Here is a 25,350-nt window from a genome sequence, read left to right as displayed (position 1 = left end):
AAACGAAGCAGGAACGCGTTGAGCCTCTGGTAGAGATTAAAGCATTTACCACGCGGAGCTGTACTGCTCCCAGCACAGACCATCAGCCAGCCCAAACACCTCGGTGTTTCACTCCAGTATCCATCTGTGGCTCTCAGCCACGTCCAAAAAACCGTCCAAGCTACAAAGCCACCAGGATTTAAAAAAAAAAAAAACACACTCACAAAAATAATAATAAAGCATTTGTTTTTTCCCCAGAGTTGAGCTGTGCCGTGAGTAAGACGGGTTTTTCTTTCCAGCTTCCTCTTCCAGCTATCACGTCTATTAAGCTTTTCTCTAAATTAGAAGTGTTCTCTTGTTACTGGCTATTCCCTTCTCCAGGAGATTTTTTAGACACTGTGCACACTGGTCAGCTCTTAACCTACAAGAAATCAAGCTCCAAATCTCTTCAAAGTTATTTTCTTCCAGCTTCCAAGCACAAACAGGGCTTTTTAATGGATTACTATGAATTTTCAATGTGGTGTGTTTTGTTTTGTTTGGGGGTTTTTTGTTTGTTTGTTTGTTTTGGGGGGTTTTTTTGGTGTTGGTTTTTTTTTTTTTTTTTTTTTTAAGAAAAAAAGATTTGTGCCACATTGCTCCCGCCGTAATGACAAGAAGAGCACAGTTTCAACATCACAGCAAAAAACTGCTTCTGCTGAAGGGGAGTCCTGCTTCACAGCTCAGAGGCCTCACCAATGCTTGGCTACACCATGTTCTCACAAACACAAACCCAGAAATGACTCACGTGTGATTTCATTGAGATCTTTAGCAGATACCAGCTGACATATTCAAACCCATCACTCTCCTTTAAAAGCAAAATCTCAGCTGTTCCTCAAACTCCAGCACCCCTCATTGACGGTGCAGTTAGTGCTGGATGGCCCAACCATCCCAGGCTCTTGCTGCCCCAGGAGCGGTACGTGCTCACAAACCGGAGCGTGTACAGCATCCCCCGATCCCACTGCAGCATCACAACAGCCCCAAAAGAGAGTGGGAGCAAAACTGAAACCTGTTTTCTAAACAGAATGAAATTAAGTGGCAAAAAAGAGGGGAAACCACCAGCAGTAGTGTCTCCAGTTTCCAATGGAGAGCAGAAGGCAACACTCGGAAGAGCTGGTAGGAACTCAACGTGAAGGTGTGAATTCCATCTGCTGTTGTGATTTTAAACCAATTGCCTCCTTTTCAAGGGAAGCGTGGAAGAGCTGTACAAGCCACATGCTGGAGAACACCCCATGGCCAGCAGCCGGACAACCTCAGCCTGAAGTCTCAACCACTCGCACCCAGCTCAGCGTGGATGAGGCAAACTCCCTGCCCAGCAGCGGGTGGGCAGGCAGGCAAGGATGCGTGTGTTCAGCGTCAGCTTTACCAAGAGTAAGCTTTCTGGCAGCAGTTCAGCAGTAATGATTTTACACCCAAAAATATCTAATGAGGAAACAGGCCCCTCTTTAACCAACGGGATTGGGACCGTTTTGATGCGTGTTTGCTCCCTGCTTGCACAAGCAGAAATGGAAATCAATGTGCTTTGGACAGTCCAAATTCAGAACAACCCAGATCCTCAACGCTTTTGAACACAAACAAGCTTGCAGAGTCAACAGCTCTTCTAGGGCAACTCCTAAATCTCTCAGTAAAAGCAGCCACAAAGAAAACTTCATGAAGCATCTCTCCACTGCTGCGAGCTGTGGCGCAATTTGCTCCCGGCCGAACACAGAATTTCACTCTTTTTGCTGGATCCCTGTCCAGAGCAGTTACACCTGGATGGAAAATATTAACTACACTTTACCAAGGAGCCGGAAATACCATGATGGAAATTTCAGCAGCAGCACAGGAACTAAGCAAAAAGCTAAAAATACTTCTCTAGGAAAAATAATAATAATAAACGTACACATGCTAAAATAAGACCAGATCTGAAAACTTAACTGGAAAAGATCAAACAGCACAAGTTAGACAAACCCATCTAAGAATGAAGTGCTTAAGAGAGTCGATTCACCGTTTTGGGCTCATCAGCCACAAATTCAAACTTCCAACTACAGAATTCATAACATCTACCAGAAAATACACTGAAGCTTTATCAGAGAGACTCGAAGGGAAGCCGCTTTTTGGTTGACTCCACAGACCCCACAAAAGCAACTATACACCTTGATTTACCCCTTGTGTGACATGCAATTGTGCCCAATTAAGCCCCAGGGCAGACACCTCCTGGTTCTTCAGCCACGTGCATGTTGGGAGCCATTCCCGCGGTCCCCACGCCGGATCCACACCGTATGGAAACGGCAGCAACACAAACCACTGTGGGGTCTTGGCAATGCAAAAGCCCTGGCTGCAGGAGCGAGCTGGGTAGCAAGAGATACATGCCCACCTTCCCATCCAGCCCTGCTGCCATGCCTCTGGGATGTCACCGGCATCTTCTACCTGCTCTCCACTCCACTATCCCTCCTCCAACGCCAGCAACGGCTGTCCTTGTGGCTGCTGGGCCAGGAGAGGTTCCACTACACAGCTGGAAGGTGGCAGGTTCAGCAAATGACCCACTACAGCTCCATCTCGCTGCCCCACTGCTCGACTAGCATCGCTTTGGTGTTCCTGCTCACAGATGGAGCAATTTCTGCCTGAGAAACTGCTACCTGCTTCGCTATTACTGTAAGAGGGACGCCGTGGGCAACAGACGGGTAAGCGGAGCAGTGAACCTGGTTCTGAACAACAATGGAAAAGACACAGCCTCGCCTTCTGCCCCTGCGTGAAGCAAGTTACCCAAGGCTGTAATTCCGCAGAATCTATCACATCTTAACAGTTCAGCACAAGAAAAGGCAATTAGGATGTTGAAGTGGTTTCGGTTTTACTAACGCAGACTTAGGAGTACTGGAAGAAAGGAAGTTCATTACCAAGTCAAGTCTCTGGCTGGGAGACCTTAAAAGGGCATTAGTCAGAGTCCAACTCCTGGTTCTTCATCCCTCCCCACAGCCCATATGCTCCAGCAGTTTCCACGGGACACCCGCAGACACCCCAGCCAAGATGCTGATGAAGCCTTTCAAGCCCCCACCGGCACCACAAGAGCCGGATTCGATACGGCATTTCACACACAGAGTCACTTACTCGAACAAGTGGTCTCAGCCGTCAAGCCCCTCACATACGCTGGGTTTCGCATCTCTGACAGTGGGTTTTCTATTTAAACCAGACAATACGTGCACCACGCAGCAAGCTCCAGTTAGACACCGGATACTAATTAAATCCATGCTGCTGCTAGAAGAGCTGCAGTGCAGAGCTGCAAAGCAACCAGCTGCCTTCCAAAAGTCCAAAACAGTTGGCCAGCAAAAACCTGTTTACCAGTCCCATGCCTTCCCCTTCTCCTGTTCTCCCCTCCACGCACTTACCAAGGTTGATGTAAGAGCAGAACCTGCTTTTTTTTTCCAATCAGTCCCATCTTGTCCACTTCTTGCACTGATTTTGTTGTCACAAACACACTCATCTTGGGACACAGCCTGCAAAGGTTTCATTTCTACATTCAACACCCAATATTGCTGTTTACTCCACTCACGACCAGAGCATAAAGTCTGAAACTCAGCTGTACAGCCAACATCGACCCCAAGAAGCTCTGGAGCAGAACAATCCAGCCAGATCTGACTGACATGCTGGGAAAGGCCAAGTCCCCAACACACACCTACTGCAAAATCTGAGGTTTGCCTTCATGGCTGGCGAGTCCTCACAAAATAGGGTCTATCTGCAAGCAGGGATCCAAAGGATTGTCTGTATCCTAAATCACTGAATCGCATTTGTACCCTGAAATAGAGAAGTCCAAGGAGAGCTACTGCTCAAACAGCTACTGAGCACAAACTGCAGAGCCAGAGCCCAAGGCACCTTCAAGGTGAACAGTCTTTTCCATATTTCAGCCTCTGTCACCAGACACAGATCCTCTGTAACCATTTTTGCTTCAGCTGTGGGGAATCACCGAATGGTTTGGGTTGGAAAGGACCTTAAAGATCATCCAGTTCCAACCCCCTGCCATGGGCAGGGATACCTTCCACTAGACCAGGTTGCTCCCAGCCCCATCCAGCCTGGCCTTGAGCACTGCCAGGGAGGGGGCAGCCACAGCCTCTCCAGGCAACCTGGTTCCAGTGTCTCACCACCCTCACAGTAAAGAGTTTCTTCCTAATCTAATCCAAATCTACTCTCTTTCAGCTTAAAACCATTACCCCTTGACCTATCACTATACCCCCTCCTAAAGAGTCCCTCCCCACCTTTCCTGTAGGCCCCCTTGAAGCACTGGGAGGCCGCTAGAAGGTCCCCCGGAGCCTTCTCTTCTCCAGGCTGAACAACCCCAACTCTCTCAGCCTGTCCTCACAGGAGAGCTGCTCCAGCCCCCTGATCATCTTTGTGGCCTCCTCTGGACCCACTCGAGCAGGTCCCTGTCTCTCCTATGCTGAGAGCCCCAGAGCTGGACACAGCACTGCAGGTGGGGTCTCACCAGAGCAGAGTAGAGGCAGAGAATCATCTCCCTCGAACTGCTGGCCGTGCTGCTTGTGATGCAGCCCAGGATGCAACTGGCCTTGTGGGCTGTGAGCGCACATTGCTGGCTCAGATTCAGTCTTCCATCCACCAACACCCCCAAGTCCTTCTCCGCAGGGCTGCTCTCCATTCACCCATTGCTCAGCCTGTATTTGTGCTTAGGATTGCGCCGACCCAGGTGCAGGACCTTGCCCTTGTTGAACATCACGAGGTTTGCACAGGTCCGCCTCTCCAGCCTGTCCAGGTCCCTCTGGATGGTCTCCCTTCCCTCCAGCACATCGACCGCACCACAAAAGGAAAAAAAACACCTTAACAACTCGGCCATCCTTTCACTGCCCTGGCACGCGATAGGGAAAGGGAGGCTGAGCAAGGACAGATCCAGATGTGCTCCAAGCAACTGCTGGGCCTGCAGCACCGTGGGGATCCAGCCGACGGGCGACTGACTCGCGAAAGCTGAGCAGCGCCTGCAGATGCAGAACGGGAGCTGCACAAGCACGTCTGTTACGGGCATCGCCATGCCCTCTCCATCCTTCCCCCAGCACCAGAGAAGTTTCAAGAGCAGGTTTAACTTCAGGTAACGACACTGGTTCAGCAGCAAGAGGCTGATGGCAGCAGTGGGACCCAAGGCACCTGCAGAGCCTTTCTGCGAAAGGGACAATCCTACATTTGTCACAAACACACCAATTCACTGCCACCACAACCCAGATCATCAGCCTGGTTGTGATGGTACTTGTGCTGGGCCACGCTCCAAGAACAAGGCAGGAAAGCACTGCGTTCACATGTCAGGTTTTCACGTAAGGTAAGTTCCCCTTCCACCTCCTTCTCTCCCATCTCCAGAGCTTGCAGCCTGCTTTGCAGTCACCAGGCAGTGGCAAAAAAAAAAAAAAAAGCTTCTAGACAAACAGATAATTTTCACCAGCAGCTTGGAACAACCGCTTCCATTTCGCATCTTGCATCTGAGGCTAGAACACCTCCTCCTGTGCCGCTGTAACCTGAAATAAGGTTAAGACCTTACTTCCCCAGCCCTGTCCCTGAATACTCCCATGCCCTCAAAAGCTAACACTTTTCAGAAAAACAAGATAAAGTGCTGCTCGCCTTTCTCTTGATAAGGGATCTTAGTGCACATCCGGTAGTGTGCACAGCAGTGGATGTGAAAGAAGAGTTGCCATCGGTTTCACAGACAGAGCGAGCAGAGGAAGGCTCTCTCCCCGCCTCCACTGCAGCCAGAGATGTGCTGCACCTTTGCTTTGCAGCAACAACCACGGCAGCAGAGAGCTGCCCTGCCTCCTGCCAGGCCACCAGGCAGAGGCTGCAGAACCTGCCGAGCGAAAGGAAAAGGTTTAGGGACAACCTGCTGCAAGAGGACTTTGACAGCAAACCCAGAGGAACAGCGGGTCCAAAAGCCGGCAGCAGCAGGAGAGGAAACCTCAGAGGGGCATGCCAACGGCCCAGCAAAGAGGGGAAACACTGCAGCAGCTGTGAGGCTATGATGTGCCCACCCAAGAGCTGGTCCGGAGCCCACCTGCTCGTCACCTTCTGGAGCCAGTGGCCACAGCAACCCACAGAGCAGCCAGTGCTGTTAACACACCACACCAGAGCAGGAGAGCAGATGTTTTGGCAAGAAACCGTCCATTTCCCACTCCACCGTGATGGGCTTATTTCCCAGCTCTGCATCAGGGCTGCTTTGCTCTGCTTGCTGTTAATAAACTTTGGGGTTTTCCCTCTCTTGCAGTTGTGCACAAGAGCACGCATGGGTATTTAAACATTAGTGTGAATGCAGGTGGTTGAAACAGCAGATTCCTGGAGATCTGAATCCCAATCAGTGAAATCAGTTCTTCCTACCAAAGCAGGGAGGTGGGAAGGCATCTTGCTCTCCCAGCCTTGGGACAGCCCAACCATCACCACGAGGCCAGTCCATCAATCAAGCCTCATCACGCACATGATGCTGTGCACAGCACCATCGCTTCTCCCCACCCCACTGAAGGCAGAGCGGGGTCCACAGCCTCTGCTACAGCCCACTAAGACAGACCTACAGCAAAAACTTCCTCCTGTTTATGCAACCACAAGCCCCTGAGGACAGAAAGTGAGCCAGGACACAACAGCATCAATCCTCACCACAACGTGAAAACCCCATGCAACCGAGGAGGGGCTGCTGTGCCACCTTCACCCCTTGCCAACAAGCTGCAGAGCAATCCCCAGCCCATGGCAGGCTGTCCCGGACCCACACCCATCTGTGCAGTCAGTGGACGACACAACAGCTTCCCGCTTGTTGGTAACACAGCTCCTTTATCCGTTCCCACGGATGGGAAGGTCAAGAGCAGCTCTCAACCAGGCACTGAGGAAAGGAGCACTGCTGCAGCCCCGAGTCATGGACTGCTCAGTACCACAGCCTGGTGGAGACAAACGGGCTCCCTGGCAAAGTGCAGAGGTGCCTTCCCGTGCTGCCTCAGAACCGCGGTGAACTGCTCTCCCGCTGCCAGCCCCTGCCTCTCACCTACCCTCCTCGTCTGCAGGAGCCACCACGCTGGTCTCGCAGGCATCGTTCGAGGAGGACGCTGCCCACGGGATGATCCACGCCTCGTCACAGCAGGACAAGGCTACCAAGAAAGCCCAGGCAGAGGTAAGTTGGTGAGCATGAGTCAGAGGGTCTGACCAGACAGTGGGGTGAGACCTCCCCCTATATCCTGTGGGACAGCTTCTCGTGGCTCTGCTTACAGAGCACAAACCACAGCTGCGTTCCACGGGCCAGGCAGCAGCAGAAGGGGAGCAGAGGACATGGGAAGACGCAGCCATCCAAGGACTGTCTCAGAGGGAGTGCTGTCCAGTGGTGGGAGACATTCAAGAGCAGAGGAAGAACGCGACCCTTTCGAGGATGTCCTCAGAGATCTCGCAGCCTTGACTCCCACGTGTGCTTCCTTCCAGCATCGTGAGGGAACAACTGTAGCTAGGACATGGGGCTCAACATCTGTTCTCCAAAGGATAAGGAACATTTCCCAATCCTTTTCCTATAACAAAAGCAAATTCCTGGATGCGCATGTCTCCCTTCCCTTCCTTTCCTTCCCCAAGCCCAGTGACGGTCTCAAAACCTTTCATCCACCTGGAGCAGATTTCCTTCCCACAGTGAACTCAACTGAACGCCAGCACGGCTGAGCTGGGCACCCTCCCTGCCAGGGAGTGGGACACCACAGCAACACACTCAGCAGTTTTTGCAACCCCCCAGCCTTCAGACAGGCTCCCAAATAACCTCAGGAGCAGGAGACTGGGAACAGACTGCTGCCCTCAGACACTCACACCATGGGTCTCCCTACAACACAAACAGCTTGGAAGTGGCCAGAGCTTGCTCAGCATCACTGAACAACCCGGAGTATCCCCACTCACTCTCAACTTCCAGGGAGCAGCAGATCAAAGTTTAGTACAGCACTGGCTCTCAGCACTTCCATTTTCTTTCCCTGCAGCCCCTGGGCAGCCACAGAATGAGCAAAAGCACTCCTTCCACTCGCCATCTGCACAGCCGCCTCATGTCCAAGACACAGGGAGCAGGGGGTTCCCAGCACACCCCAGAGGCTGTGCCCCTGCAGCCAGCAGGGAAAAGGCTCCCCCAGAGCAGGGCAGACAAGGAGCCTGAGGACTATAACCAACATGTTTCACCGGCCCAACAATTTATGTGCCAGGGCACAAGCCTGCTCCAACAGCAGGTGATGCTCGCTCTTCGCCAGGAAGCCACCATGTCTGGAGGGCAGGATATCCCTGCTGCCCAAACTTGAGTCACACTGCAAGTCCACAGCAGACTTTCTTCTTTTCTCTGAATAACAGCTTTCCAAGTGGCCATGCATGAGAAAACTCACTCTTTTGTTACCTGCTCCGTCCCACCAGAGTCCAGGCCACCACGGAGCTCTAGCTGATGTGGATGCTGCCATTTCAAAGTTTGTACTTGACACCCCTGCCCATATCCATCACACCAGGTGGGACATGCCAGAAGAGACCCCATCCATCACCCCGCGCTGACATCCATGCCATATGGCTCCAGGGCCTGGACATACATCTCCTTCCCTCCCAGCAAGCTGGGCAAGAAGCCAAGCAGCAGCATTAGCCATCATCTTATCTTCCCGATGTCCCTAGTCACAAGCTCCAGGGGCTTTCCAGACGGTTGATGCGAAAGATAAAATGCCCCCTGGCCCTTACGCTCCTCTTTGCTGCAGCTGGACCAAAGTACTTCACCAAGGAAGTGTCATTACAGGAAAGGGAACTGAGGCACGTAACTGAACTGAGGCACATAACTGCCTAAGGCTGCACAGAAAGCGGTGGTAGAAGAAAAAGCCCAGTCCCTGGAAGCTGCTGTGCCCTCTAAGGTCACCTGTGCAGAAGGTGGCCCTGACCACAGGTACCTTCTCCAGACCAGAGCAGTAACCCAGCCCTGTGCAGTGTTGCCTGCTCAGCACAAGGAACAGGCCAGAGACCTGGCTGCGGTGATTGCCAGATTGGTCTCCTGCTTCGCATTTGCAGGAGGTAGGTGGAGCAGACACCTGCAGCCAGCACCTCCCTCCTCCTCCTCGCTAGTGCCACCCTGGGCAGCCACCACCTCTGAAGAGTCACTGATCTTCTCTCAGGGGATACCAAGGGACACTGGTGGGTCCTCCCCGGCTCTGCCTCTCCAGGGCTCTCGCCAGGCAGCGGTGGGGGAAAGGACGGGCTCCCAGCCCTGACAACTGGGGAGGGAAGGTGAGCTGTGCTGTACACCCAGAAAACTCGGATCAGAGCCAGGGAGGCGCTGGGAGCACTCGCAGGGGACCTAACAGCTCAGCAGTGCAGCCTAAGCCAGGAGCAGAAGATGCTGGCCATCAGCCAGGCAGCTTGGGGCAGCCCCCATGAGGGACAGGGCCGGCAACTCCGTGCTGCAAAGCCACCAGCTCCTGCCAGGAGAGGGCAAAGCCCACCTGAGAGGCTTTGAAAAAACAGACAGTTCTTTCCAGTCACCTTCATCAACACTTCTCAGGGGCAATCGCTGTAATACAGATTTGCCCGGTACCTCAAATAACAGGGCTTCTTCCCAACCCTGCCTGAGGACCAGGGCAGGGGACAAAGCAGCAGAGATGAAAGCCAAGCAGCACAGGAGGAACAAAAACCACAGCCTGTTTCACCTCCCACCTCCAAGATTTGGGATAGTTACTCATCCCGCAGGGAAAGGGGGCAAGTTGAGCACTCTGAGGCCTCCAGCTAGAAGGGGTTTCCAGACGGGGTTACCAACGAGCCACTCGCATGCCAGCCACAGTTTAAAAGGGGAAACAGACCCACAAGGACTCCAACTCAGCAGATTCAAAGCGTGCATCCAGACCGGCTGCCAAAGGCTTGTACACCGCAACGGTGAGATGCATGTGACAGCAGGGTTCCCTCGCTCCTCAGCCCATCTGGGGACTGTCACTCTGCAGAGATCTGCTTGGCCTTCTGTCATATGTACCGCTACCAAACCCTTTTCTGTCAGCAGGATCTGGGTTGGCATAAGCACTTTTAATAGTAGGATTTTATTTTTTTCCTTAACCCATATCCTGTTGACAGAACCAGGTTAGGAAGCAGCTGCACTGGCAGATCTGGGGTAGCCTTTTGTAAGACAAGGCAGGGGAAAAAGGGGTGCCTGGATCCAGTTATCTCTTCCATCACCAAACTACAGCTAACTGCAACTTCCCCAGCTCCCCCAGGGTTGCAAGGAATGGGGGAACAATGCTGGCTCTGCTCTGTCCCAGCCCAGTCACTTCACTCCAGAGCAGGCCCGTCGCCCCGGAGCAGGGTGGGCGGAGGTGGAGTGTCATTCCCACTGGTGACAAGGGCTGTTTCCATTTCTGGGTTGCAGAGCTGCAGCTCTGCCAAGCCGAGCTGTCCCACATTCAAGCAAACACCATTTCCCCCTCTGCTTTCTTCCCCAGGCTGCTCGAAGCCCCACACCTTCCCTCTCAAATAACTGACGAACCTTAAGAACTGGGGGGGTGAAGAGGGGGAGAGAAGGGGAAGCTTCTGGGGGGGGTCACAGGGAAACCTCTCCCCAAAGAGCTGTCAAGCTCCTTGCACTGAGATGCCAGAATCACTTCCCTACTGCAAAGTCACACAGGAGCTGGTTCACTGCTGCCCCGGCTTATGTATGCTGCTCCCTGCTCGTCACCCCAGCAGGGACAGTCACCCCAGCAGGGACAGTCACCCCAGCAGGGACAGTCACCCCAGCAGGGACAGTCACCCCAGCAGGGACAGTCACCCCAGCAGGGACAGTCACCCCGGACCACAAGCAGGACCCACAGTCCAGATTGTGACGAGGAAAGAGTAGCACCACGCAATTAGTCTTTCCTGCAGAGTAACTGGGGCGGAGGGATGCTCCGTGGCACGGCAATATCCATCAGCTCACACGCAAGCATGAGCAGCATCTTCAGAGAAGCAACGAGCAATCCATGAGGCACTTCGCTTCCCACCCCCTCTACTACAAGTCCAAGCAGCTCAATCCATTACACCTTTCTCCTTGCAACCTCTCGAAGGTGCAGAAGCGACCTGCTTATTTTACAGATGGGGAAGCAAAGCATCCACGATGGCACAGAGGAAAAAGGGGGATAGAGAAGGGCAATTCCCAACTAATCGGAGACTAACTGGGACAAATTCCTAAGACCCACACATATATCCCAGTCTGCTGGCTTGCAGGGAGGGATAAGCTTCAGAGCAGAGGAGTCAGAGACCTACATCCCATTCCTAGTCACACCACAAACTGTGAGGATCTTTTCACTCCTCCATCCCTCCCATATAGGATCAGACTCACAACCTTCATTAAGCACTGCGACAGCTTTGTGGATTAAGGACTCAGTCGGGTTTGCCACCAACCTCCGCATCAGAAAGGCACGTTCCAAAGGTTGTTTCTCATCTTCCCTCATTGCCTACCTGTGCGTATTTCGTACAGGATCATAAACAGGAACACCACGGGAGTGGTTACAGCCAAAAAGGTGGCTACAGAGGTGCTGCGGACCGGGAAAGGAAACTTTTCAAGGGGTTCATCCAAAAGACTCCTCTCTCAAACAGGCAGATCTAGTGCGACCTCGCTGGTTCTTCCCTTTACCTGGTCAAGACCTGCTTCTCTGGGCCCTACACAAAGGGCTTAATTTATAAAGTCAGAGGGATCACCCACGTAAAGGAACATGCAGGATACACCCCCCAGGATGACCCATTTCATCTTGCTGCTATTAATACCTGGAACATTATTTGCGTGAACAAACTGTCCCTTCTCCCTCATTTCTGGGCTCTCATTTGTCCGATTTGTCCCAGAAACCCCAGCCAACACACGTTCACTCTTCTCTAGTACACACTTCCATCCAAAACCCAAACTTTTTTTTTTCCTTTGAGTTAATTACTCATGTTTCTAGTTCCTGTCAACTCTTCCAGTCCCTGCAGACACGACAGCTCCCCAGACTCCCTCATTCATCATGCAGCCAATTTGTGGACCTAAGCCCATCAATACCCATTATGGAAACGGGCCAAGACTTCCCACAGCTGCACAGTGCTGTTGGGTGCCCACCCACAGCCAGCACCGTGGGTGCAGGCTCATGGAACATGAGCCCCTCCTCAGCCTTTCAAACTGGGAACACAACCACAGCGGGGTTCTGGGCTGCGGTGTGGACACCGCCAGAGCCCTTGGGTTGAAAGGACACAGCTCAGTTATCACCACCACCGCAGATGGTACCAGGTGCCTGCAGAACATGCAAACAGGGGGGGAAGGCAGTTTGCCATCTCCCTATACAGCCTCCGATCCCCAGCACACCACCCTCTGAGCTGGATGGGGCTCTGACTCGCTCTGACAAAAGCCTTTGCATCCCCAGTGCCAAGTCCATCACTAAAAGCCAGAGCCATGCTCCGGCTGGACTCAGCTCTCCTTAGCATGGCTTCAGGCTGGGATCAAGACTTGCCTGCAAGCCCTTTGCTACCCTGGAAGGAGGAAGTTCTCAGCCTTTCAGAACTTTCAGGCACACAGGAGCCTGGGCAAAGCCTTCCCCTTGGGCTAGCCGCGTGCCTTTGATTTTGCTTCAAGAGAAAACATGTTCTTTCTAAGCATAAAACAGTCAAGCACGGCCAAAAGCATCCAATCAGGAGCACAAGAAGTTGGGACAAAGGGTTACCGTGTAGCTACGGAAGCCCAAACTTCACATCCAGACCCAGAATTACTAACTTGCCCTGTCTGCAGGGAGGGGGTGCCTGACCTGCCTCAGAAGCTTGGGAACAAAGGACCGGGCTCCTCTCCATCGCCACGTCCTCACGCACCACAACCAGCCCATACAGCCTGCAGAGAGGCCAGCACAACCTGACCTGAATTTCGACGTGCATCACCGGCATCCCAGCACACAGCTCCGCACAGCCGCTCTCTGCCCAGAAACGTGGGACAAGCTCGACACCGACCAGCAGCAGCAAACACCCTTCGGGGCTTACCGGAGGCTGTGGGACGGTGTTCGTGGCACACTGCGAGAAGGATCACACAGAAAGGCGAAAGAGGACAGGAGAAGCCACAAGCACCTCATCAAGCAGGTCCAGGGAATGGGAAATCCTGTCATTAGCAGGATCCACTGCAGAGGATTTCACAGCTAATGCACTCTCACCACCGAAGACCACAGAGAAAGCAAAAGCAGCGCAGCGTTTCTTTTCCGATAAGCTGCTTTCATTGGGAAGTTTACGCATGCTTCAGCCGGGCTGCCCGCACCAGCCCCAGCTGGAAAGCAGCTCCAAACCTGTGCCTTTAAATCCCCCTTGGCAGCGGGAGCGCAGGACTGGGGCTGTGCGAGCAGACACACCCTGCACCGCCGCCGAGCACACAAACATTTCCTCCCCACCGCTCCTGCGCTGCGGCTCCGCCAGAGCAGCCTCAGTACCTGCCAGAGCCGCGCCAGAAGGGAAACAGCCTGGTTTACACAGACCTGTAAAGGCTGAGACTTGAACTCCTTTCTTGAAATCCCCCCCCTGCTTCCCTCCCCAGCAGTGGACGTTCTCCCCTCAAACTTCTTCCTTAAGGCAAATATTTAGAGTCTAACAGGCATTCCTCACCACAGGCACAAGTTAAATATTGGCCCTAAAACAACAGCAAGTGCCTTTAAATGATTCTGGCTGGAGAAGCACCGCTCTGGACTTTGATTTCTGGCTCTGAACGAAAATAGGAGCAAAGCACCATGCGTTACACTCTTCTCCCACAAGAAGTCAGACTTCGGGCTGTGCACGTCCCCTGCCAGGACCACAACCAGGAGGGGGAACTGTCCCCTGCTTGTGCATTATCACACCTCGGGTGTCTGCTGTCACCAAGCCAAGCCCGCTGCAGTGCATCCTCTGCACTGTGCACAGGATTATTTCGAGTCTCATCTCCAGGTCTGTGCTTATATACTGGTGTAGTGCAGACAAGTCTTTTCTAATGTCTCTTTAAGACCTGCTGGGAACCGTGGGTGCCATCCAGACTGCAGTGAGGGTGTTGGCACATGTTGTCCTCCCCCCTCTGGTTGCACCACCTCCATTCTTCTCAAAGGTGCCCACCTTTCCATCCAGCCATGCCTGGCAAACCGACCTCTCCAGTGCAGAAGATGCTCTAGGCTGTTCCTGCTATGCAGGCAGCCCAGCTCCCTGACAGACATGCTAGCTCTTGCAAGAAAATATCTCAGCAAGGTAGGAGCCCAAGAAGTCAGAGAGATGTCAGCACAATAAGTGGGAGAGGAAAGGGTGAGGAGGAAAAAATACGTGCAGTGAGGTCAGTACACCTGAAGCACGGCTGCACCCGGGCTCTGGGACACCGTGGGCATTTTCCACCCAGAACAGGGGAGCAGAGCTCCTGCTGTGACTCTGCAGCCAGCCCCCTGCAGAGCTGGCCTCGCCTCACCCCAGAGCAGCCCTGCGAGGCCCCGTCGCTGCCGAGCCAAGCCCATGGGCAGACGGGGCTGCTCCACCGCCGTGCTGCTCACTCGCCTCCCGCCGAAGGCAGGCCTGCGTCTGTGCCTTGAAGCTGAGGCAAAGGAGCCCTTGCCAAAACTCACCTGAAACCAGTTTGCTTCAGCACGAGGGGTCTGCCCACTGCTTCTCCACGGCCAAATGCCACAACGGATTTACCCAGAGAGCTTTAGGAAGGTTACTGCAACACCGCGCAGGTGGGCCTGAGCAGCGTGCTGCACAATAACTCACATTCATGGTGTTTGGACTCAGCGTGGTGTGGTAACCGAGCTTCCCTGTCCCTCTCCTGAACTTGGTACCTGCAACCTGGCAAGCCCGAGGAGCGCCTTGCTCGGCTGCCCCTGCTCCAGGCAGTGGGCCTGGGAGGGAGAAGAGGGGCCTGAGCGGTGGAGAGCTGCTCCCTGGCAACATCCCCTGCTATGGCACCAGACAGAGAGCCGTGATGGTCTGCTGTGCTGCAATTCCTCTCTCTACTCCCTTCCCTGCACTGAAACACCTACTACTGCAAGCTGGTGAATCTGCTGGGGACTCTGACAATCTCTTCTCGGGATCCCTCGATCGGGCAGACGCCCCTATGAAAACAGCACGGGTTTAAGATCAGCTGCAAGTTACCCTGGAGGGAAAGGTAAAGCTCCATCCCTCCGAGCACTTCCTGCGCCTTCCCCAGCCGCAGAAGCCCGCTGAACGACAAGCTCCAGCAAGCGAGTGCAGGAATTCCCAAGGCTCAAGGCAGAGACTAGCCTGTACCTGTCAGCACCAACCCCTCCGGTGCCTCGTCCCGTGGCACGCTGACCCCACACGCACCAGAGGCGACCGCTGCTCCTCAGCTACCGGCTGCGAGCAGTCCCCTCCAACACACAGACCGTATCTCCGCTTCCAGCACTTGTTCTAAATCTCGTCCTTAATATTCTCTGTATTTGGGAATACAAAAGCCAGGCTTCAACTCAAACCTGTGTCGCCTTCGGGATAAGAGGAATCGGCACAGTTGGGGGTGGGGGGATTCCAGCCTTAGCCTGCCCCTCGCCCACACGTACGGCACAGAAGGTGCTGGAAAGCACCATCCTCTCCCCGCATCAAACTGGGGAAACCAGGCAGACAGTGTAAACTTCATCACTGCCAACAGCTCATGCTAAAAAAAAAAAAGGAAAAGAAAAAGGGTTTCTTGCTTTGTTGTTTATTACCTCGGTGCTATCTCAAAAGCAAAAAAAGCAGCAGAATTTCTACCTGAGAACACTGGGCAATGACAAGAATGGAGCTTCTGAGTAATACAAAACCGTTACACCTCTGTTCTGGTTTTAAATTGGATTACCACTGACCTTTCAGAGCCATTGTTCAGCCCCCCACACCCAGGCAATAGCCACTCTTAGCAAGACTTTCCAGCCTCCAGACTGGGAAGGGGAATGAATCCCCAGAGACGTGGCTGTGCTCCCAGGATACCCACGAATCCCTCCCAGCACCGCTCCTCCTGCACAGGTCTGCTCAGCTGCAGACCAACGGGGCTGCAAAGCTCTTCCAAAGGAAAACTTCAGAAAATCCAAGTTCAAGACCAACCTTAACCCCCATTTATTAACTTAAGAACATCCCTTTCAGGCTGACAAAGCCTGCGTGTCACCTGCCAACTGTCTAATTCACCATTTGGAAAGCAAAAGCCAGGCCTCCCTCATTAAAAAACATTACATAACGTTAAATAACAAAGGGCTACAGGACATTCTTTGGTTGGTGAACATGTAAAAATGAATGATTAAAAAAATTAACGCTCCTTCCTCCAGACTCTCAGTGTCTCAAACACCCTGGGAGCCCAATGAGCATCTTCCTTCCGAGACCTGGCTGCAGCAGCGTCTTGGCTCATCCCAACCACCGCCCTCGTGTTCAACTTACGGCCACCTCTGTCCCACAGACACTAACCAAAACGCAGCACTTCCCAGCTCTTTTTCAAGGCACCGTCCCCACCAGACAGCAGTGGGGCTGTATTCTGTTGCCTAATGTCTGATGCTGGAGAGGAAGCGAAGATCTCAGCCCGCGGCACGGGGAACCCTTCCCAGGCCTGAGGTTCAGCTCCTCTGGACCTTGCAGGATAGGACCCCAGGTTTCCCTCACATCACCATCTTAGTCTTTTTAGCAGATGAGATGATGAGAGCACTTTGTTTTACCGTCACAGGTGAACTAGCCTCAAGACATTGAGACCTTCATTTCCTGCAAGTGAGAATGTCTACGCTGCAACATTTTAAGTGACACAGGTCTGTCTGCAGTGAAGGCAGATGTCAGCAGGGTATTGCTTGGCAAATGCGACTGTCACCAACCTTCCAGCAGAAGAATAGAGACTTCTCAAGCACTGGGAAACGCTCCTGGACACACGGTAAACTGTCCATCATCTTTCTGGAACCGAAGAAGCCAATTTAAAGTCTTTCAAGAACTGAATTCCTCTCCTCCAGGAGCAAACTCTCCCTACTGTGCACTGTGAAAGAAATCACGAACATCGTGCTCCATGTAGCATTTCCTACCTACAAGTGTCAGTTTACCTGAACAACCATTTCCTAAATCGCACAGCGTGGGATCACCTCAGCGCTTATCGAGCGTGCCAATCTGCTGCAACGTTACCACCGCAGCAAGCGGAAGACAGACAGACTTTTTGTGGTTTTACACACACTGCACTTGCGCCCGGCGTGCGCCGTACCACCTCTGCCTCCCCACCAGAGCAGGGCCGGTGGAACCCACGAGCGGTGGGGATCACAGCTCCGAGCACCTCAGGTCGAGACACGTCTCAAAAGAGCAAAGCCATGTTTCACCCCGGCTCCCAGAGCACCACAGGCAGCTGCTGGTGTAGTGCAGACAAGGCAGGAGGTATCCTGGAACATCTCAGCTCGATGCACGCTCTGCAGTAAGCTTCTTTTTAAGCCAGTTAGTAGGAATAATGCATCAACACACCATGCGGGGGGGGGGGTGTCCAACAGGAAGGGCTGCAGGGCTGCAGCCTGTGCAGGGATTTAGGAGAACTCCCCATGAGATGGAGGGCAGCTAGTGGCAATCTGGGAGCCAGACGGAGAGCCCAAATACTCTGTGTTGTGCTGCTCCAGCAGAAAGTCACCTTTACACTTTCCTCACAACCAAGTCCTGCTGCTTCTCTACAGCGATGGACCTACCAGAGACACGGGCTGCCAGCAAAAACTGTAAACATCCACTCTAATAAAACCCCAAAACTGTTTATAAGCACACGGCTTTTCTAACGGGAAGATAACTTGTTCTCCAGCAGAACCCCAGAGTTGCTCAGAGATCTGCTCCCTTTCCCTCCCAGCTCACGGGGTACAGCAGGACCGAAGCAGTCTCCAAGCCGCACATCTGGGCCCGAGGAAGGAGGCTCAGTTTCACAGCTTCTCACTGTGCCCAGGACAAGCCGAGTCAGCCTAGTCAAAGCCCAATTACAGGGCTGCGGGCAGGGCTGTTCCCACAAGCTCTGAGCAAAAGGAAGCTCCTGCGTTGGCACCCGAGTCTCTCCCCTCTCAGCAGCACTACGAGGGAAGAGGGTTTGACTCCTGACGCAGCTGGAAGTCACAGGGGTAGCGCAAGGCAAACCAGGCCACTGGTACCAAACCCTGCATTACCCAGCTCTGCTGAGCAAAAGGCGAGCGTTTCTTCCACAGCCCGGACGTCTGTACCTCTCCTGCACACCCCCAAGAAGGAGCCAAAGCACAGCAGGGGTTGCTGCTCACCCGAGGCTTCCTTACCACCTCAGATAAGCCTTTAGTGCCTGTAATGCTGCAGTTTCCCTATCTGAAAAGCAGAGATAAACAGCTTCCTACCCAGACTGGCTCATGTGAGGACTAGTCCTTCTAGCAGGCTGTAACGCCCCCAGACTGGAGACTAGGCACACACCTGGATGGACCAGCCTAGGCAAAGCATCGTTGTTCCAGCACAGCTCATCAGAGCTCCTCCTGGCTAGGAAAACCATGGCGGGGGGGGGAGGGCAGGGGGAGAGAAGGCTATAGAGCACAATCAGGCCCGAGTCCAGTAAAGATGTTTATTGGCAGTTGCTCTCGGACATCGTCTCTTCCAGCCCAGTGGGGCTGGAGGGGGTGGGGGGAAAAAACCACTGATTGTCCATGAGCACAACCCTCATGTCATTCTCATTGATCCGCTGAGTCACTCCTGTATTAACAGTTTTGACAACACTCGGGCTGCAGAGGAGCTCGGAAACAGAATACAAAACAAGGGATGCGAAGCCTCTCCACGTACTGACACCAGCGGAGAGAAGCACTCGCAGGGCAGAATCCAGAAACCTGCTGAACTGCAAGTGCCAACTTCCTCCTCTCCAGTCGCTCTTCTGAAGAGTGCTGCAACAAGAAAACCAAACACAAACCACGCTGCAAGGGCAGGAACACAGAGCTCCATTCAGCGCGCCCAGAGAAACTGCCGGACAGAAAAACAGTCTCCCCTGCAAACCACCACCAACTGCACCCCAGTCGTTTTGATGCAAGTGCAAACCAGAGCAGCAGCTGTTTTCGCAAAGAAACTACAGAACTGATTTCTAAGGCCTTACAGATTTGTAAGCTAACGAGGAGGAGATCAAACCCCCAGGCAGACTGACACGGGAAGGCAGTCATCTCTGCAAGCCAACGAGACAATCCCCCCCCCAGGGGGAACCAGGGGCTCCCCAAGCGTGCATACCACTACAGACCCGAGAGAAGCTGCCACCAGCCAGGCAGCAGATTGGGGTTAGACCAGCCTCATCTGCACCACAACACCACAACCCACTCATCGAGGCCAAAAGGTGCTAAGCACTGATAAAACCATTGCCGGACAACGCTCCTATCTGTAACACACCGAATTAAAACCAAACCAACAAATCTTTGGCAAGTTCCTCGCAGCAGTCAAGCCTACCGTGCCACAGAGAAGGCCTCTCCACAGGATCCCCATGGAGGCCTCCTGCCCTAATTTACAGCAATTCTTTCTCAGACGCACTGGCAAACACCAAACGTTTGCTCCAATCTGTTACATAAGGCCCAATTTTTAAACCTCTGTGCTGGCAGTGGGGAGATGGGGGCACGCTGCATGTGGCAGGCTGATAGGACAGTCCAGCTGGCAGATGAACTTACACACTCCTCAGAATCCATTTCCAGATATCCAACCACTTGTTGTACAAAAGGAAAACAAACGGATTAGTTAACGAGGCAACTTCCAAGCACACCAGTGCAAACCACTTGCGTGCCTGCAGTCATTCTACACACGGTCTGACCTGGGTCCTGGTTACCTCTAGCTTGTTTAGAACAGACTAATTTCATGTCAACTTGAACGAGGTTTTACAAACTTAAGTTTTTTAACTTCAGAAATACACCTAACATGGCAGGTCCCCATGCTGCCCAGACCACAGGCCATTCCTCAAAAGAAGAGTCACCTTCCTGAACACACCCACAACTTCATGTTATTTGCCCCTCCTAGGTCCAAGAGCCTCATTTGGTTCCCCTCTGCCCGCACCAAACAGGAGCCACAGGCCTCTGGTGGCCCAGCTGCACAGACATCTGCAGACCTCTCTTCGTGGCTGCCTCGGGAACAGCTAAAGTCAGCTCCTGTCTGGTGGGGGCAGAAGGGGGAGGGTATTTTTCCTGTTTCTCGCATTCATCCTCACCCACTTTGCTAAAGGAAAAAAAAAAAAAAAAAAAGCTATTTTAAAGATCAGATTCAGCACAGTCCCTTTCCCCAGATAAACACTTCCCAACCCCTCTGGAGAGAGGAAAGCCGCATACAAAAGAGCCAACATCCTGCAAGGCTCCGGCTCCGGCGGGCAGGCCAGGGGAACACAACCGGGCAAGGCCCGACCCCATGCCTGCCACCGACCCGGTCTCAAAGGCGCCTTGGGGGTGGGGGGTGAGGGGCGGGGACCCCAATTTCGAGTGGAGCCGGACCCCTTCCCCAGGCCACAAAACAGGCATCGCCGGGAAGAAACGGAACGAGGCGGCCCTGGGCCCTCAGGCCCCCGGCCCGACCCTACCCCAGCCTGAGCCCTACAGCCCCCCGGGCCCAGTCTCACTCCCCCCTCAGCCCCACCTGACCCGCCCCCCGCCCTCAACACCACCATTCCCCCGACCTTCTCAGCCCCCCCGGCCACGCCTGGGCCTCCCCCCGGCGCCTACCTTGCCCCGTGGCCCCCCACGGCCCCTTCTGCCCTCCGGGCCCTGCCCGGCCCCCGCAGCCTCCCCAGCGCCCCAGGCCCGGCCCCCGCCGCCCCCGCCTGAGGCGCCGCCCGGCCCGGCCCACCCCCGTCCCCGGCACTGCCCGGTCCCGGCCGGGGCGAAGCGCAGCAACAGGGCACCCCGGCGCGGCCCCGGCGCCCCGCGGCGGCCGTTACCTCCGCGAGCCCTCAGCGGCGGGCCCCGCTGCCGCTGCCCCGCGGCCGCCTCCCCATGGCGGCGCCCCCGGCCCGGCTCTCCTCACGCCGCCTCTCGCCTCCCCTCACCACTCGGCGGGCAGCGGCCAGCCAGCCACAACGCTACGCCGCCGGCGTAGGCTCCGCGCGCACCCATGCGCCCCCCGCCACGCCGCCGGCGCAAGCGCCCTTCCTGAATACCAACTCCGAAGCGGAGAGGCCCGGCGAAGCTCGGCGCAAGCGCAGCCGACGGGAGGGTGGTGGTGGCGCAACGGCGTTGGCGTAAAGCGCGTTCGAGAATAGGAGGCTTGAGGAGAATGACGAGAGGGCGGCTTTGCGGCAACGCGGGGGCGCTTTACGGCAGCGCCGCGCTTGGCAGCTACCGGCGGGGCCTCCTTTTAACTCCCTGCAGCCCGGCGGGCGGGAGCACGGCCTGGCGGGCTCGGTGCGGGGCCCAGCTCCGCTGTGGGGACAGGCCCCACGTTGCCTACAGCCCCCCCTGTACGTCGCAGGCGCCGGAATAGGGCACAGCTCCCCCCATAGGGGCCAGGCCCCGCTATAGGGTACAGCCCCTATAGGGGACAGGTCCCGCTGCAGGATGTGGCCCCCGGTAGGGGTTACAGCCCCGCTGTAGCGACCAGGATCCCGTAGAGGGCACCTGGGGGTGAGGTACAGCCCCACTGCGGGAACAGGCCCCAGCATAGGGCATGGCCCCACGATGGAGGACAGGCCCTATATGGGGGTATCGACCCAGCTATAGGGGACAGGCCCTGAGCTGTGGCTGAGCCCCCTGTTAAGCCCCAATACAACATACAGCCCTGCTGTAGGGCCTGGCGGGGCAATATCTGGGGAGGGGAACTGGGTCTGGGGGGTCCCACGGGGGGGTGCAGCTGTGGTACCGGTGGGTGAAGCCCCGCAGCCTCCTCCATCCCGCCCCACCCTGTCCCATGGGAGCAGAGGGAAGCTGCGGGCCAGCATTTTACAGACATTCAAGCCTTTTTGGGGGCACCAGCCCTGAGCAAAGCCGCTGCTGTCCCCGCTGCCTCGCAGGGGAGGTCAACGGGACATGGCTACAGGCTGGAGGGATCTGCCGGGACGGGATCTGGGTGGGCAGGCAGCTCCAGAAGCCTTTTGCTTTCTCAGTCTTGGAGTCAGTCTGATCAATTGTTCAGCCATAAAAATCCTCTCACTTGGCGAAGGAGAGCACAGCCAGGAGACTCGTGTCTGTCTCGGTGGCACAAGAGCCGTCCCCGCTCGAGCCTTTCAAGGTAATGCTGGAGGGAGGAGGCACCCCAGTACAATCCCACTGCTCTCGTCTTCTTCACATCATGGGACAGATTCACCCCAAAAAATACTTTCAGACAATGGGCAAATGAGTTCGTGTGGTTTGGGGGAGAATCAGGTCTTCAGCCACCAGCATCACCCCAAATACCCATTTCAGCATTTCCAGCTGCTTCAGCTGATTCTCTCCCAGTTCCAGGGAAACCTCTTCCCCCAGCATTTGTCTAAAAGCGCTTCTCCCCGGTAGGCGCTTGCTTCTAGAAGAAAACACTGATTTTAGAGAATTAGGAAAACAAAATGAGCTGCTCTGTGCAAAGCCCAGGTGTTGCGATCCCCTCCCCATGCTGTGACACGGCGCTTCTGCTCCTGGCTCAGGAGGGCAGTGAGGGGCCATGACCCACGTCCTGCCGCTGGGGAGAATAGTCACCCCCAAAGTACCCCACGGCAGAGCCGTCCTCCCCTTTCCTTTCTGTACCCTCCCACCACCCTGCGCCTCAGAAAGAGGCGACTTCAAGCACTTCGAGAACATCAAGTTGTTCAGACATTTGGCTTGAGAATTTAACCCATCCTCTGGAGCGGGCGAGGGGAAAAGCAAATCGGTTTGATTTTATTTCAAGGCAAATCTCCAGCGGTGAAGACAGTGCGCCAGGCGCGGTCTGCAGAGGCATGTACAGCTGATGCTACGGAACCGGCTCAGCACCAGCGAGTTGGCGAGAAAAGCCGTGGAATTTCTGTCAGGAAAGCATCCAGCTACGAACCCTGCCCTCCTCCTGCGGGCACGAGTTAATTAGGGCTAATTCGCAAGCAGACGACACAAAACGAACGCCTCGCAATCAGGCACGGGAGAAGGAGCTGCTCGGGGGCGGGCGGACGAAACTTTCCTGCCTTGAAACGTTCGTGTTCAGGGCCTGGGGAACTGAAGAGCGACAGAAACACATCAAGAACCAGACAAAAGGAAGGAAAAGCCAGGCCGCTCGCAGCGTCCCCTGCGAGGCACCCCTGGCTGAAGAGCCCCCACTCTGATGCTGAACCTTTTGGGGAGCCCCTCGGGGCTGAGCTCAGCTGCACAACCCCCATGTTTCAGGCTCATTCCTGACGAATCTTGCTGTCCTCCCACGGAGCCCGACTCCCGCACAGGGAGCGTGGTGGAGGTGAACAACTCAACGCTCCCGACTGCCAAGGACCTGCCCAAGCATCAGCTGGAGCAGGAGCTTAAAGCCTCGTGCTCAGACTGTGAGGGCCTGGAGCAAGAATTTGAGCAAAAGGCATTTCATCCTCATGCTCTGCACATCCCCGGCCCAGGAGCGAGCAGCTGTAGGAAAGCACTGCCGGGGAGAGCGAGATGCTGCTGGCTGGGCAGGGACACCTGGCACAAAGCTTTTGGAGACAAGGAAGATGCTGAGATTAGTGGATGTCGTATCGAGCAGCTGTGATGAAAACGGCTCTTTTAAGATTAAGTATCTGCTATGGAAGGGGTAGGAAGCCACAATATGGTAATTTGGGGCAATAAATTCAGCTACGTGCTAACCAGAGCGGTTCAACTCACCTTTGCTGTCAAACAACTCGTTTACTCCAGGAAAAACAATCTCCTTCTGGGCAATCAACGGGAGAAGGCAGAAGCCAGCGCTGTTAGGGGTTGGTGTGAGTCTCTGCACTGCTAAGGAGCGGCCAGGCAACAAAAGCTCGACCCCGGCGCTCGGGAGATGTGACTTTCTCACCACCACCCACGCCTCTGCTCTCCCTTCCCTTGGTTAGAAAATGAGAATAATGGCAGCACCTTTGGTAAAGGCTTCTGGGGCACCTGCAAGAGCACAAACCACGGCCTGCCGCTCTCCAGCACAGAGGATGAGCTTCATCCATAAACGTGCTGTTCTTTTAAGGAAAAAACATGTGGTGGGAGACTTTGGAGGAAAATAGAGATTTCGCCATTTCCCACTGCCAGATAACTCCGGTTACCTAGGAACAGACACACTCCTCTAATGCGGCCAGTTCTTCTCATCAAGCACAGGATGAGCATTTATTGTCTTGTGATCAAGAGAAAAACACAAAAACCAGAGCTCCACAAGTGACATGAAACATCGCAAACATACACACCACGTGATGCCGAACAAAACCAGGAGCCAGGTCCAGGTTAATAGTGTTAAGAAGTCTTAGAAATCTAATGTAAACATTTAAAACCATACAGAGGAGTCCAAAAAAAAAAAAAAAAAAAAGCCACGGTAGTTCAGGCAGCGTGTTGTGTCAACTTTCTGGAATTACGGTTTCTGGCATCGAAGAGGATGGAGGGGGGATGAGAGAGGGCAGATCCCATCCAGAGAGGTTCATTTAAGCTCCATAGAGACGTCAGGCAGTGTGTGCTAATGGGGTGTGATTTTGGTGTCCGGCTCCAACCATTTTGGTGGGCAGGCTCAAAGGACTTGGTCTCTTTGCATCAAGCGTTTTCAAGGGGACTGAAGGTGGGTGCTTCAAACCAGCCCCCCGGGTTATCCAAGGGGAAAAAAAACCAACGAAAAAACCCCAGAGAAGCAGGACATGGAGTCCCCGGCGATGCTTCTCCTCTCGGTTCCTTTGAAATCTCCAACCTGACATGCTAAAAAAGGACAGACACCCATCGCTTTTGACAAATTTTGGCAAGAGGCTGAGGATGGCGAGGGGTGGGGCCGGAGCGGGGGTGGTACAGAGGTGCACCGTGTTCTGGCTTCCAAGTATGGCAAACTCCGCATTCGGCCCCGTTACCCTCCCCTCGCTCCCTCGTAGTGCAATCGTATTTCCAGGGAGTTAATCGACAGGCAGTTCTTTTATCACTCTGATGGCAAGCGACAAAGAACACTTAAAATTACACTGGACACAAGACAAAGGCACCTAAAAGCTTGACAAACGCAACCAGGTCGGGTTCTGTGAAGAAAGCTTCAAGCGTTCGTACTTACAAGCACGTTGCACACTCACAAGAAAAAAACCCCTCGTGTTCGGAGCACGTTAAATATCCCAGACCCAGCAAAAGGCTGGTTCTGCAGCAGGGCGTCCGTGTTGCTTGTAAACGGAAACTCAGGGAGGCTCTGCCCTCTGATTCATGTTTGCTTTCGCTTTGGCCCTAGGAACAAAGGTGTCGTGCAGACTCCAAGCTGTCCTTCACTTCGTATTTACAGTGTGACACAGGGGAAGTTAATAGAGCAAATGGGGAATTCTGCAGGGGCGATGGGGAAGGAAGGAAGTGTTCTCCTTCGTGAACTATTATTTCATTAGATAAGGCACATGTAGAG

The 25,350-nt window shown here is 54.2% G+C and overlaps 1 protein-coding gene across 2 annotated transcripts in view; it reads right to left on the bottom strand.

Moving 5' to 3' along the window:
• Nucleotides 1–20,822, bottom strand: part of CSNK1G2 (casein kinase 1 gamma 2) — a 46,374-nt gene extending 25,552 nt beyond the window's left edge. For both annotated transcript variants that reach the window (XM_086477429.1, XM_086477430.1), the window contains exon 1: nt 20,792–20,822. The gene's annotated coding sequence lies outside the window, so the exon portion shown is untranslated. The remainder of the gene's footprint in view (nt 1–20,791) is intronic.
• Nucleotides 20,823–25,350: the final 4,528 nt, after the last annotated feature.

Source organism: Leptosomus discolor, chromosome 24, assembly GCF_034619465.1.
Source record: "Leptosomus discolor isolate bLepDis1 chromosome 24, bLepDis1.hap2, whole genome shotgun sequence".
NCBI lineage: Eukaryota > Metazoa > Chordata > Aves > Leptosomiformes > Leptosomidae > Leptosomus > Leptosomus discolor.
Note: the sequence above shows the minus strand (reverse complement) of the source record. Positions and strands in the feature narration are given on the sequence as shown.